The following is a 13,371-nucleotide window of genomic DNA, read 5'->3' on the forward strand; positions in this document are numbered from 1 at the left end:
AATTTTAAGTTAAAATTATAGTTTTAAATTTATTTGGCTATTAACACAAAATGATAGATCACGTACACAAGCATCTGAATAGTTATTGTTGTAATTAACCTACAATTAATTGTCAAATAAAAAATGTATTTGACTATTAACACACAGTGATAATCTGATACATCTATTAGTGTGAGATCTGTTTTTTATTTGACTAATTATTGCATGTGTTAGTAAAGAAATATTTTATTATTTTTAAATAAGTAAACATGTCTCTTATTTATGTTATATTTATATCAATGTCATTTTCATATTTATTTCTTGTGATTCGTAGATCCGTCTAGGATGTAATAAAAAAATGAAAATGTCAATTCTTCCCTTCTATTGATATCAAACTCATGGGAATATGTGAAAATATAATATTGACATATTGATGTAAATTAAACTATGGTTTTAACTTAAAATTTTGGTTTTTATTTGGATGCTAAGAAACCGATAAGATGCCTAGTATTATCTCTATACTATAGACTCTTTAAGTTGTATCTCGAACATTGATCTCTGAATGTTTCTACACTCATCAAACAACTTAGGATGTTAGTTAAATGAATTTAGATTATTACGACAAAATTATTAATATAATCAATAATACTTTATTTAAATTATAATAATAACATTCTATTCAAATTACAAAAATAACACTTTATTAATGACAGTCAACATATTGTATTTACTATGTAGACATAAAACCCAACATGAACACCATGGTTTCTTTCCAATTCCAATACACATGTGAATCCTTCTATGAAAGAGATCTCTACCCCCACAAAATACTCCTCCGCATATGAAAAATCGTTTCCAAAATTAGCGTCCAAGAACTCCAATATAGGGAAGTATTTTCCTTTGAAAGTATTGGAAAGCAAGGATGAATGAATTTTGGAGGAGACCCCATGCTTGAAAGCCAAGTCCACCCTCAAACTTAGGCCTGTGAAAAGGCTCTCATTTCAACCAATGAATTTTTGGTTTCTCCAAAGAAGAACTCCACAAAAAACAAGCCATATGTATTTAACAACATTCAGCACAAAAACCCTCATACTCATATAAGACATAACGTAGGTAGGAAGGGCTTGCGCCACCACTTTGATAAGGACCTCTTTATCGCTAAATGAGAATAAAGAACCCTTCCACGATGCCATACATTTTTTGATCTTCTCCTTGGTGAATTGGAAGTCCCAACTTTTTTTCCTTGAAAAAAGCGAATCTCTTTGATCCTCATACAAGCATCATGACTTGCTTTGTAAAAAAGTAAACTATCATCAACAAAGAACAAATGAAAGAAACTAGGAGTCGAGCGCACAATCTTGCACCCAATCAAATTAGATGTTTAGACTTTGAGAATAAGGATAGAAGGAAAAACTTTCTGTCAGAATAGAAAAGTATGGAGAAAGGGGATCCTCTTGGCGAAGACCTCGCTAAGGGGAAAAGACATGTGATGGATGACCATTAATCATAATAGAATATCTCACTGTTGAAATACAATCTATGATCAAACGTATTCAATCCTCATGAAAACTCATTCTGCTCATAACTCTTTGTAAAAATAACCATTCAACTCAATCATGAGCCTTACTCATATCTAATTTATGTGTAACATATCATTGCTTCCCCTGCTTCTTATTTGAAATATAATGAAGAATCTCATGAGTAAGAACGATGTTATCCGACATCAATTTGCTAGAGATAAAAGCACTCTGGGAATCGAAGGATTCCTTTCATTCAATTAACTAGGGCTTTAGCCACAATCTTGTAGATAACATTGCATAAACTGATTGGACAAAACTCTACCATCCCTGAAGGACACTTCTTTTTCGTAATGTGGACAATATTAGTATGATTAAAATCCCCAATGGAAACTTTCTTGTTGAGAACAACAAGACAAACAATCACAATATTAGTGTTTTTGATAGAATAATGCAAGAAAGTCATCAGACCTAGGAGCCTTAGAAGGATCCATATTAAATAAAGCTTTTTACACATCTTCTTCAGTAAACATGTTGAATAAAAAATTATTTATTGGTTGAATAACCCTCTCCTGAATACCCATCAAAGCTTGGTTAATAATTCTCTCACTCGGTGACCCAAAATGAATAATGATTTGAAATATAAAACAAAACACATTATTAAACTCATTAACAACAGAAAAGTTTGACCCAGGCACACATCATCTATTAGCATGTTGAATCTGATCTTAACATTTTTGCTTCCATGAAGTGATTGCAAGGATTGTTCCTTCGCCACTAAAAAAACTGATTTCTACAATTTTCAATGGAATGCTTTACCTCCAAGACTTGTTGATCACTACTAATATTACTACTCGCAAAGGATTCAAGCCATCATTGTCTGATATTATCGACACAATCTTGGTATTGCATTGGTAGGCTCCCTCGATACCTGCAGAATATCAATCCAGAAACATACACCAAATAGAGATATTCCTATACAACTACTCAAACACACAAATATCAAAGAAGAATAGTTGATATATGATTTATAACTATCAACACAAAATACCAGGAAGTTACAATAGTTCCAGCCAAATAAGAGGGTTATCCTCTCCCAATGAAACTCAGTTCATTCATAATACACACAATATTCATAATGCCCAACCCTAGCACAAAACATCTGCATATATAACTCTCTTCTATTGTTGCCACGTGGTGCAAGGACCACTAACATCTCTAACTACTATATTGTCTAGCCTGTAATTTCTTTCTTTTCCCTCCTTCTATACTTATAGGTTATTGATGGCCTAACAATATCCCATTGGAGAAGAGACGCCTTGTCCTCAAGGTGGAATTCAAGGTATTGGCTTTTTAGCACCACATAAGATTTTCCAGTGACTTCGTGTGTTGTTTGATGTTTCCACTGAACTAAATACTCCCAATTACGTTTGATATCATTCCAGTGCAGTGCAGTCACATTTTTAGGCTATAACACTAATTCTATTTGGTAATTAAGTAGGGAAATGTTTGGCTGCACATGATGCTTGTCTCCTACTATCTTCTTCAGTTGGGACACGTGGAAAACAGGGTGGATTAAAGCATTATCTATCACGTCTAACAAGTAGGCTACTTCCCCTACTCTCCCAAATACCATTCATAGTCCAAGTTTTGATGACCGTTTTTCACCGTGCTTTATAGCCAATGACTGTTGTCTATACGACTGTACTTTTAAATATACATCTGCGACGATGTACATTTGTGAATTTTTTCATTTGTTCTTGGGCGTGTTGCAAGTGTTGCTTTAGAGTAACAAGAAGCTCATCTCTAGACTGCAACTGTGATTCTACTGAATCATTTGGACTGGAACCCAGATGTCCATATGAAATAATTGAAGGGGGGACATCCATAAACGATTACATAGAGAGTATTTTTTATGAAGGCGTGGTAGGTGGTATTGTACCAATACTCTACCCATGCTATTTTTTTCACTCCACATGTCGTTGGTTTTTCATGACAAAAACATCGCAAGTATAACTCCACACTTTTGTTCACAACTTCCGATTGTCCATCTGTTTGTGGGTGGTAAGTTGTACTTTTCTTCAAATGGGTTCCTTGCAAACGGAACATCTCTTTCCAAAACTGACTCAAGAACATACAATCCCTATCGGAGACAATGGAGGGGGTACCCATGGAGACAAACAACTTCCTCTATGAATAGTATGGCAACTGTTTTGGTTGAAAATAAGTGTCCCAAGGTTAAAAAGTGAGCGTATTTGCAAAGGCGATCTACCACCACAAGGATCGTGTCAAACTCCTTGGAGGGCGACAAGCCTTCTATAAAATCCATTGATATATCTTCCAAAATTCTGTTGGGAATGGAAAGGGGTTGCAACAAACCGACCATAGACAAGACTTGTATTTTGTTTTGTTGGCAAATCAAACACTGATCAACATAAATCTTGATATCACTCTTCATTCCTTCCCAAAACAATTTCGCCACAATTGTTTTATATGTTCGTAACTACCTCGAATGGCCGTCAACCATAGAATCATGGAAGGTGTGTAGGATGGTCAAAATCAAGCTAGATGTCCTTGGGAGGACCAATATGCCTTTAAAAAATAATTTCCCATGTCATTTTGAATAACGAGGCACACATTCCTAGTTTTGAACCACTTGGTCAAATATATTTTTCAACTTCTCATCCCCTTGAACTTCTTTCTCAACTGCCTCAAGATCAACAAAGAGTGCACGCTAATCACATTCAACTATGCCTCCACATGAATGTGCAAAAGAGCATTCAATGCCTTGTTCTCCAGTCTTGCTTAATAAAAGATTTCAAAATTAAAGTCGATCAATTTTCATCATCCATTTCTAAATACCCGGTAAAATATCCCTTTGTTCCAGGATGTGCCACAAGGCCTTTTGGCCAGTATATACAATAAAACGATGTCCCAAGAAGTAATCTCACCATTTCTCAACAGCTAATATGATTTCCATTAGCTCTCTTTCATAAATAGACTTTTCCTTGACCGTCTCTGATAATTTCTGGGTAAAGTATGCAATGGGTCTCTTATTCTGTGATAAACTTGCGTCAAGATCAACCCCAAAAGCATCCATTTCTATTTCAAATGGCAATTAGAAATCTGGTAGTGATAGGACCGGTAATGTGACCATAGCCTTCTTTAATGATTCAAATGCTTTGGTTACTTCTTCTGTCCAACGAAAACTATTTTTCTTTGTCAATCAAGTTAGGGGAGTGGCGATAGCACCATAATTTGTCACGAAGTGTCGGTAGTAACCACTCAACCCCAAGAAACCTCATAATTCTCTCACATTTTTTAGACTTGGCCATTCCAACATAGCTCTAACCTTCTATTGGTCAGCTTCCACTCCTTTTGCTGAAACCCAACGACCCAAGTACTCAATCCGATCTTTTGCAAACTGGCACTTCTTCGATCAATGAAGAGACTATCTTGCAGAAGTAATTGAAATATCAAGGTGAGGTGCTCTAAATGGGCTGATACATCTCTGTTGTAAACCAAAATATCATTAAAAAAAATACCAGCAAAAATTTACGCAAGTAGGGTCTAAAAACCTGATCCATTAGAGCTTGGAATGTTGTCAGAGCATTCGTGAGGCTGAACGACATAAGAAAAAACTCGTAATGACCCTCATGTCTTCTGAAAGTCGTCTTCCTCACGTCTTCATCTTGTACCCGAATTTGATGGTAACCCGACTTCAAGTCTATATTGGAGAAAACACTTAGAGCCATTCAACTCATCCAACAACTCATCAATCATAGAAATAGGGAATTTATTAGGTATCGTAGCTCAATTCAAAGCCCTATAGTCGACACAAAATTGTCATCCCTCATCCTTCTTTTTTACTAAAATAACCAAGTTGGAAAAGGGGTTGATGCTCAATCTTTTAATACCTGAAGCCAGCATCTCGTTCACCAATTTTTTGATCTCGTTTTTTCTGGGCGTGTGGGTAACGATATGGTCTTACATTGATGGGATCTGTACCTTTCTTTAATTGGATTATGTGGTCAATCTGTCGCATTTGAGGACAGCCTATCGGCATAACGAATATATCTTCGAATTCATGTTGTAATCGTTTAATTTCGGGTTGGATTTCTTCTATTGATTCCATTGCAACCAACATCTGATCGACCTTGGAGATTCCCATGGTCCTGAAGTCAATAATCCTTAATCGTCCGGTTGCCACTTTTTAATTAGCACTTTCAAGGATATTTCCATTCTAGTCAGTAAGGGATCTCCTTTCAAGATTACCTTAGTGTCCCCGACAATGGATGTCATGGTTAATGCCTTCTAATCAACGGTCATAGCACCTTGCTTTCGAAGCCACTACATTTCAAGTACCATATCTAAGTTACCCAATTTCAACGGTAAGAAATCCTCAATTATGGTTAGTATTGGCAGCCCCACAATGATGCCTTTGAACATTCCTCGATCTTGCACTGCCTTCTTGGATCCCCATAATGACGTCGTAGTTGGTTGTTTCAGTCATTGGCAATTTCTTAATTGTCTACCAGCTTGAGTGAGATAAAATTCTGAGTTGCTCCACAATCCACCATGATTACTATCTCTCTATCTTCCACAGCTCTTTAAACATTAAACGTACCCGGAGCTATCAGTTCCACCACTGAATTCAAGGATAATTCCACAATTGGTTTGACTTCAACCATTGCATTCTCGTGCTCGACGTCTTCCATCTCTATGTCCTCTACATCATTCGCTACCAGGTAAGAGCAAAGCTCTTTGTTTTTTCCCGTGGGTCCTTTACTAAACGGTTTGTCACACTGATAACAAAATCCCTTGTCACGCCTTGCTTACAACTCAGAATCCGTCCACCTTCGAAAAGTATTTTCTCGTCGAACCCCACTTCCAGATGTGACGCCTTGCAAAGTGATCATAGTAGGTGAATGCGTGGGGACCCTCTCAGCTAATGTCACAATTTTTATTGTAGGGTTTTCTAAAACTTTTGCTCCTTGTTTCTGGGATGGTTTTCCTTCTTTTGCATATGGACCTTGAGAAGCCCGAGCCATTTCTAATTTCTTCTCATCCAACTGGGTCGCATCCATCATATTTTCCAGGCCCACGGTCCGCATTGCAAAAACATCCATTATTATCACTGGATCCAAACTGTTCGTAAATGTCCCTATCAAAACATCATCGGCCATCTCTGATAACAATGTCGATAATTCCTCAAAGCATTGCACATAATCACCCACCAAACTCTTTTGTTTTCTGGCCAAAAATTGGTGCAACTAGTTCCATGCTCTCGACAACGGAACCGGTTGTACATCCATTTCTTCAATTCTTTCCACGATCGAAAATGCTTTCGATCTTTCGTCCAACGAAACCAGCATAATATTTTCTCTTTCATACCGACTATCCCTCAGCTTCTCTTGTTTATTCAGTAAGTGCATCTAGAAATAGTGTTCCACTCGATAAATCCAACCATCTGGGTCTTCTCCATTGAAAACTGGCATCTCTAGTTTTAAAATTTTGATTTGATCCTGTCCCGCTCCTGTTTTCAAGCTTAGAGACGTTTCTCCTTCCTCATTTCCTTTGGTGATGTCATCCGTTCGAAGTTTCCTCTTGCCAATGCTTACACCGGTCAGTTTCGATCCTCCCTGATGCCGTTGTCGGTCTTCATACATCTCTGTTAACATTGCATGCATTTTTTCCATCATTTTCTCCAGAATCGGTAACCTCTGAACTTCTTTTTTAATCGCTTCAATCTTAGCTTCAGAAGCATTCAAACATTCTTCGATTATTTTCTGTCATTTTCTTCCACCTCCCCAAGATTTCGACTATCTCTTATACCAATGGTAGGCTCCCTTGATACCTATAGAATATCAATCCAGAAACATATACCAAACAGAGATATTCCTATACAGCTACTCAAACACACAAATATCCAAGAAGAATAGTTGATATATAATTTATAACTATCAACACAAAATATCAGAAAGTCACAATAGTTCCAGCCAAATAAGAGAGTCGTCCTCTCCCAATGGAACTCAGTTCATTCAAAATACACACAATATTCAAAATGCCCAACCCTAGTACAAAGCACTTACAAATATAATTCTCTTCTATTGTTGCCACGTGGTGCAAGGACCGCTGACATCTCTAACTACCATATTGTCTTGCTTGTAATTTCTTTCTTGCCCCCCCTTCTATACATATGAGTTATTGGTGGCCTAACATGCAACCACATCTCTTCATACTTAAAAGCCCAAAATTTCCACCTCACCCATGAAGAATGCTTATCAGAATCACCAACAAAGTAAATTGATATATGATTCGATGATAGGCACTAGAAATGAGTGATCTAAAGACTCGAAAAACAAAGACGAAGCTCCTCATTGCCCAAAAATCTATCCAACCTTTTCATGATTGGCTTCTGAGATATCTATTTATTTGACCAAGTAAAGAATTTGCCCATATAACCCAAATCATTCAGATTTGAATCACATACAACTTCCAGAAGCCAATCCATATTTCTATTGTATATAATAAATTCACTCTTCTGCTCGCTTCTCCAAAACATTGCATTTAAATCACCCCCTACAAGCCACGCCAATTCATCACTATTATGATGTTTTCTAACAAGTTCACAAGTAAAACACTTGTTTTTTTCTCTTTGGACAACCATAAATTCTTGTAAAACGCCAATGTTTATCTTTCCAACTGACTGCACAATCAATATGACTTCTAGAATAAGACTGAATTCAGATATCAACATCATCCTTCCATAGTAAACAAAGCACTCCACTCTTAACATCTGAATTTACAGTAAAACAACCATGAAATGTCAATTGTCCTTTAATCTTCTCCATATGCCTTCCATCACATTTCGTTGCTGAAAAGAACACTAATTTAGGGTTTTTCTATTTGACCACCAATTGGAGATCATTGAACGCTCTTAGGCTCCACATACCCCAAGCACTCCAACATATAATATTCATTGCATCTAGCAAGGCTCTTCTAAAGCCTCCACCATTTTCATTACTGGGTGGGCATGATCCACTTCTTGTTTATTACCTATCAAAGATATCATATCATTTTTAAAAAGCACATCTTCCTCCAACTTTCTCTTCCCCTTTTTCACTCTCATGCTCTCACCCTCCTTAAATCATTCAAGGACACACCTACTCTTTCTATGGAAGCCTCGTTATCTTGGGATAGATTCTAAATTGGTCTTAGTTATGATGTTATCTCTCATTTGAGCACTAGAGTCATTCTCTTTAACTACTTGCATATTTTTCTCTAACAATCTGTCTGATATCTGTCTAATTTGATCGAGCTCAACAAGTGGAGTTTGGTCCCCATATTCCTCATTAGTTGGTCCCTGTTCTCCCGTATCCTCACCACTTACTCTCCCAATCGAAACCTTTTCCCTCTCCCCATAATGATTTGAATGCTCACTTCATCTCCCCCCTCTCTCTCTCCCTCTGTTATCACTATCAATAGACAATGATATCAATGTCTATCAATAGAGAATAAATATAATTTTCTTCCTTAGGTTCTTTTTTCATGCAACAAAAGTAATCTCCAACTCTATGTCACGATGATATACAAGAAAACATTAAGGGTAACTTAAATGAAGTAGAGTGATATAATTTTATCAATGATACAAGTGTATATTACTTTCTATCATTGATAGATAGTGATAGAAGTTTATCAATATTTTATCAATGACAGAAGTGTACAACTTTCTATCATTAATAGAAGTTGATAGACGTCTAATAGAAGTCTATCATTGACTATCAATAATAGAAATGTACAACTTTATTTCATTAATAAATTATAATAGAAGTCTATCACTATCTATCAATGATAGAAAGTTATAAGTTTTTATAGCTAAAGTGATATAAGTGATATAGACCAAGTGATTAAATGATAATCATAGAAATTGGTAGTTTTGTTGCTAGTTTCACAATAGTAATTAAAATGATAATCATAGACAATGGAAAATTAAGTGATAGAACAATATCACTATCTATCTTAGACAGACATTCATAGTTATTTATCACTATCTATCAGAGATAGACAATGAATTAATCATTGATAGAGTTTTATAGAAGTATATCATTGGTAGAGGTTGATAGAAATCTATTATTGGTAAAGGTTGATAGAAGTCTATCATTGATAGAGGGTTCATAGAAGTCTATCATTAATGGATGTTGTTAGAAGTATATCAGTATCTATCAATGATAGAAACTGATAAGTCTATCACTAATAAAGATCGATAAAAGTCTATCAGTAAGTAATATAGAATCTACTAACACAAAAGAATAATAATTGAGGAATTGTTCGACAACTATTTTAGTCAATTAATCTAAGAAGAATAAAGATGGAAATGACTCTTTAATGAAGAAGATGAAGATAGAATTCTACCACTAATGAGGAAGGAGGATCTAAGTGTTCAACAGAAGAAGAAATAAAGGAGGAAGATGAAGATAAAAGGAAGGAGGTCAGTAAGAAGAAGGTTAAAGATATGAGAATAAATAGAGTAAGATTGCATTATGTAGGTTGTTGGATTTCATTGTTGGGATTTGGTCGGCTTGTGGCAAAAAGAGATTGATTATTTTCACCATAAATCAAATTGACTCTTACAATGATTTCACATAAAATCTATTATTAATCCTTACCCCTCCTTCTTCCTCTTTCCATTTTTTCTATTTTATCATTGTCTTCTACTCTCTCCATCTATGATTCATATCATTTTCCCTTCTACTCCATTAATTTCCCTCTCAAATTTCACTTCAGTTCAATCATATTTGAATTTTCGGATAAGTTCTTGGAATGAATTGTTAGATTTATTTTAAATATAATATTATTGTTAATGTGGTCCATGTGCATTACATGTAATTTTATCGTTTTAGGGCTCATTATTTTATTAGGCTAATGAGGTAAAAAGATAATGTTCTAATTAAACACCATGATGGATGGTGTCTATAAATAAAACCTTAGGGATTAGTGCTCTCACTGCCTCATTCATGTAATTCACTTTTCCATCAAGAAAATTAATTATGTTAAATGAGGTCAAGTGAGAGAGAAGACCATTTATGGATCAAGGTATGTGATTTTTTTATCTAAGTGTAGTTTGTAAAATCATCTAATTCAAATATATTGGTATTTATTGTTATATACAATGTTAGAGTTTCATTGTATAATCATGAAACTAAAGTTTATACGTGGTATTAGAGCGTTGGTGAGAACTTGTCATTTTACATGAATGATTAATAATTTGTTTTTAATGTTTCCACTTCATGTTTTCATCAATTTGAACTAAGATTGTTTAATTATCAATTATCATTTGAATTAAAGATTCTTGACTTATCATTTGATTAAATATTATTTAATTATTTATTGTTAATTTGAATTAAGTTTGAAAGCCTGAGGAAGAAAGAGATTTAATGATATATATATATGCACAAAACCACCATCACCATGGTGTATTTTGTTCCTTTAATTATTAATCTGCATGTCCCGTCGGCCATAATGTATGTTTGTTTCTTTAATGATAATCATAATTTGATTGTTTTGGTTAAAAGATCAATTATCAATTTGATTGTTTTGTTTTGTTAATAATTAATTATCGATACAATTATTTTGTTTATAAGAATCGTAAGTGCATTCAATTAATATTCTAATTCATAACTAAAGGAATTAAAATCTAATGAAGATTAGGATGTTGCTAAAAATATTATTCATCTTACAATCTATTTAAAGTTTATATTTTGATGATTTTTTCAAAATGTTAATATATTTAGTATGCATATATTTAGTTTATGTTGAAATTGATGATCATGTATTAATTATATTTTGTGTTATGCATATGTTACGTTTAAAGTATCCACTTATCTTTAAATTTTAAATTATGTAATTAAATTTTGAAAAGTAATTTATGATTGTATGAAGTTTTATGAAATTATTGCAATATCTAACCACAAATTGTGATGTAAATCACGTGGAATTGTTTTTATGATGATCACATAAATTATATATCAACTGTATTTTTATGTATTATGAATATATAATGATAATGATATAAAATATGATTTGAATTATCCATTTATCTTAGTGATTTAAATTATGTTATTTAGATTGAGTGAGAGTTTTGATAAAATTATTTGCAATATTAATATTTTGCTATTAAAATCACTTGGGAATTATGTTATTCGATATCTATATGATATGAATAATTTGTTAGTCACCAAATTAACCAAATTAATATGCTATATAGATATCAAATTAAACATAATTGAAAAAAAAATAAGTTTTAAAAATTGAACAAAAATCTTTATCTCCTTGTTATAAAAAAAATAAATCTTTATTTCATTATTATAAAGAATATAAATCTTTATTTTATTATTATGAAGATGATAAATCTTTTATTTTCTTATTATGAAAAAATATATTTTTTATTTTCTTATTATTGAAAAAAAAAATCTTTTACCTTCTTATCATCAAAAATCTTTTATCTTCTTATTATGAAAAAGAAAAAAAATAATAAAGATATTATCAAAGATAATCACACTATCAAGATTATAATTTTTTAAAATTCATAATTTTTATTTTTGGATTAAAATTATTAGAGATTATTTACATTCTTATTTACTCGGTAGATGTTTCTATTTTTTCTCATGATTGAATTGCTTAAATTTAAAATATAATCAATTATGCATGTTTAAATTTCATCAATTTTGAAAATGATGTTTTATTATCCTTTGGGTTATGTTTAAATCACAAATAATTTAAAGCATGCATTTGTTTGTGATTATTTGATATCTATAACATAGATAATTTGTTAGTCACCGAAGTGACCAAATTAGTAAGTGTTATATAAATATCAAATTAAAGTTACGTTAGTTTAATTATCAATGTTTGTGATTGTTTTGTTGCAAGATATCTATGTTATGAGTAATTTGTTAGTCACCAAAGTGGCCAAATTAGTAAGCCTTATAGATATATATTCCAATGATATTGTTTTGCAAATTAAAGAAATAATTATTAATTATGATTATTTTAATGTAATATCTATATTATGAATAATTTGTTAGTCACCAAAGTGACCAAGTTAGTAAGTTCAATAGATATCAAATTAAAGTTAACTCAATTACTCATATTTATGTGATGCTAATGAATTATATGATGTTGTGAAACATAAAGATATTCTCACGAGTATATTGAATTTCATTATTATAAAACATTTAAATTATCCAAAGGTAATTAGTAGTTTTATAATTTTGAATCTTACCGTGGTTAATTGGAATTGTTTTATCCTGAAGCCTATGTTATGAACCATTTGTTAGTCATCAAAGTGGCCAAATTGGTAAACTTTTAGACATCAAATTAAAATTGTCAATTATCCATGTTCATTCGATGGTAATGAATGAGATGATATTATGAAACATAAATGATTTGTCATGAGTGTGTTGATTTTGGTTATAATAAAATATTTAATTTGACCAAAGATAATTAATAGTTTTATAATTTTGAATCCTATTGTGGTTAATTGAGGTGTTTGGTTAGATATTGTTAGTAGATCCAAAGATAACTAATGTATCTAAGTTAAGTATAAATATTGTACATTAGTGTGGCTTCCAAAGAAAAACTTCAATGTATAAGTTAATGATTATTTAATGTTATTTGAATCTGTGTTGTATCTTTATGTTTATTTCTCAAAGCGATAATGTATAAGCATATTATTTTGTAATTGCATCATCTACTTTTCTTTCTCTTCATTTGAATGCTACGTCTATTATCAAGTTTAATGGACTCAATTTCACTTGTTGGTGCGTACAAATCTAATTCTATCTTGGAATTTTGGATCATGATTTGACACTCTTAA

The sequence above is a fragment of the Cucumis sativus genome, chromosome 7 (genome assembly GCF_000004075.3).
Source record: "Cucumis sativus cultivar 9930 chromosome 7, Cucumber_9930_V3, whole genome shotgun sequence".
Classification (NCBI taxonomy): Eukaryota; Viridiplantae; Streptophyta; class Magnoliopsida; order Cucurbitales; family Cucurbitaceae; genus Cucumis; species Cucumis sativus.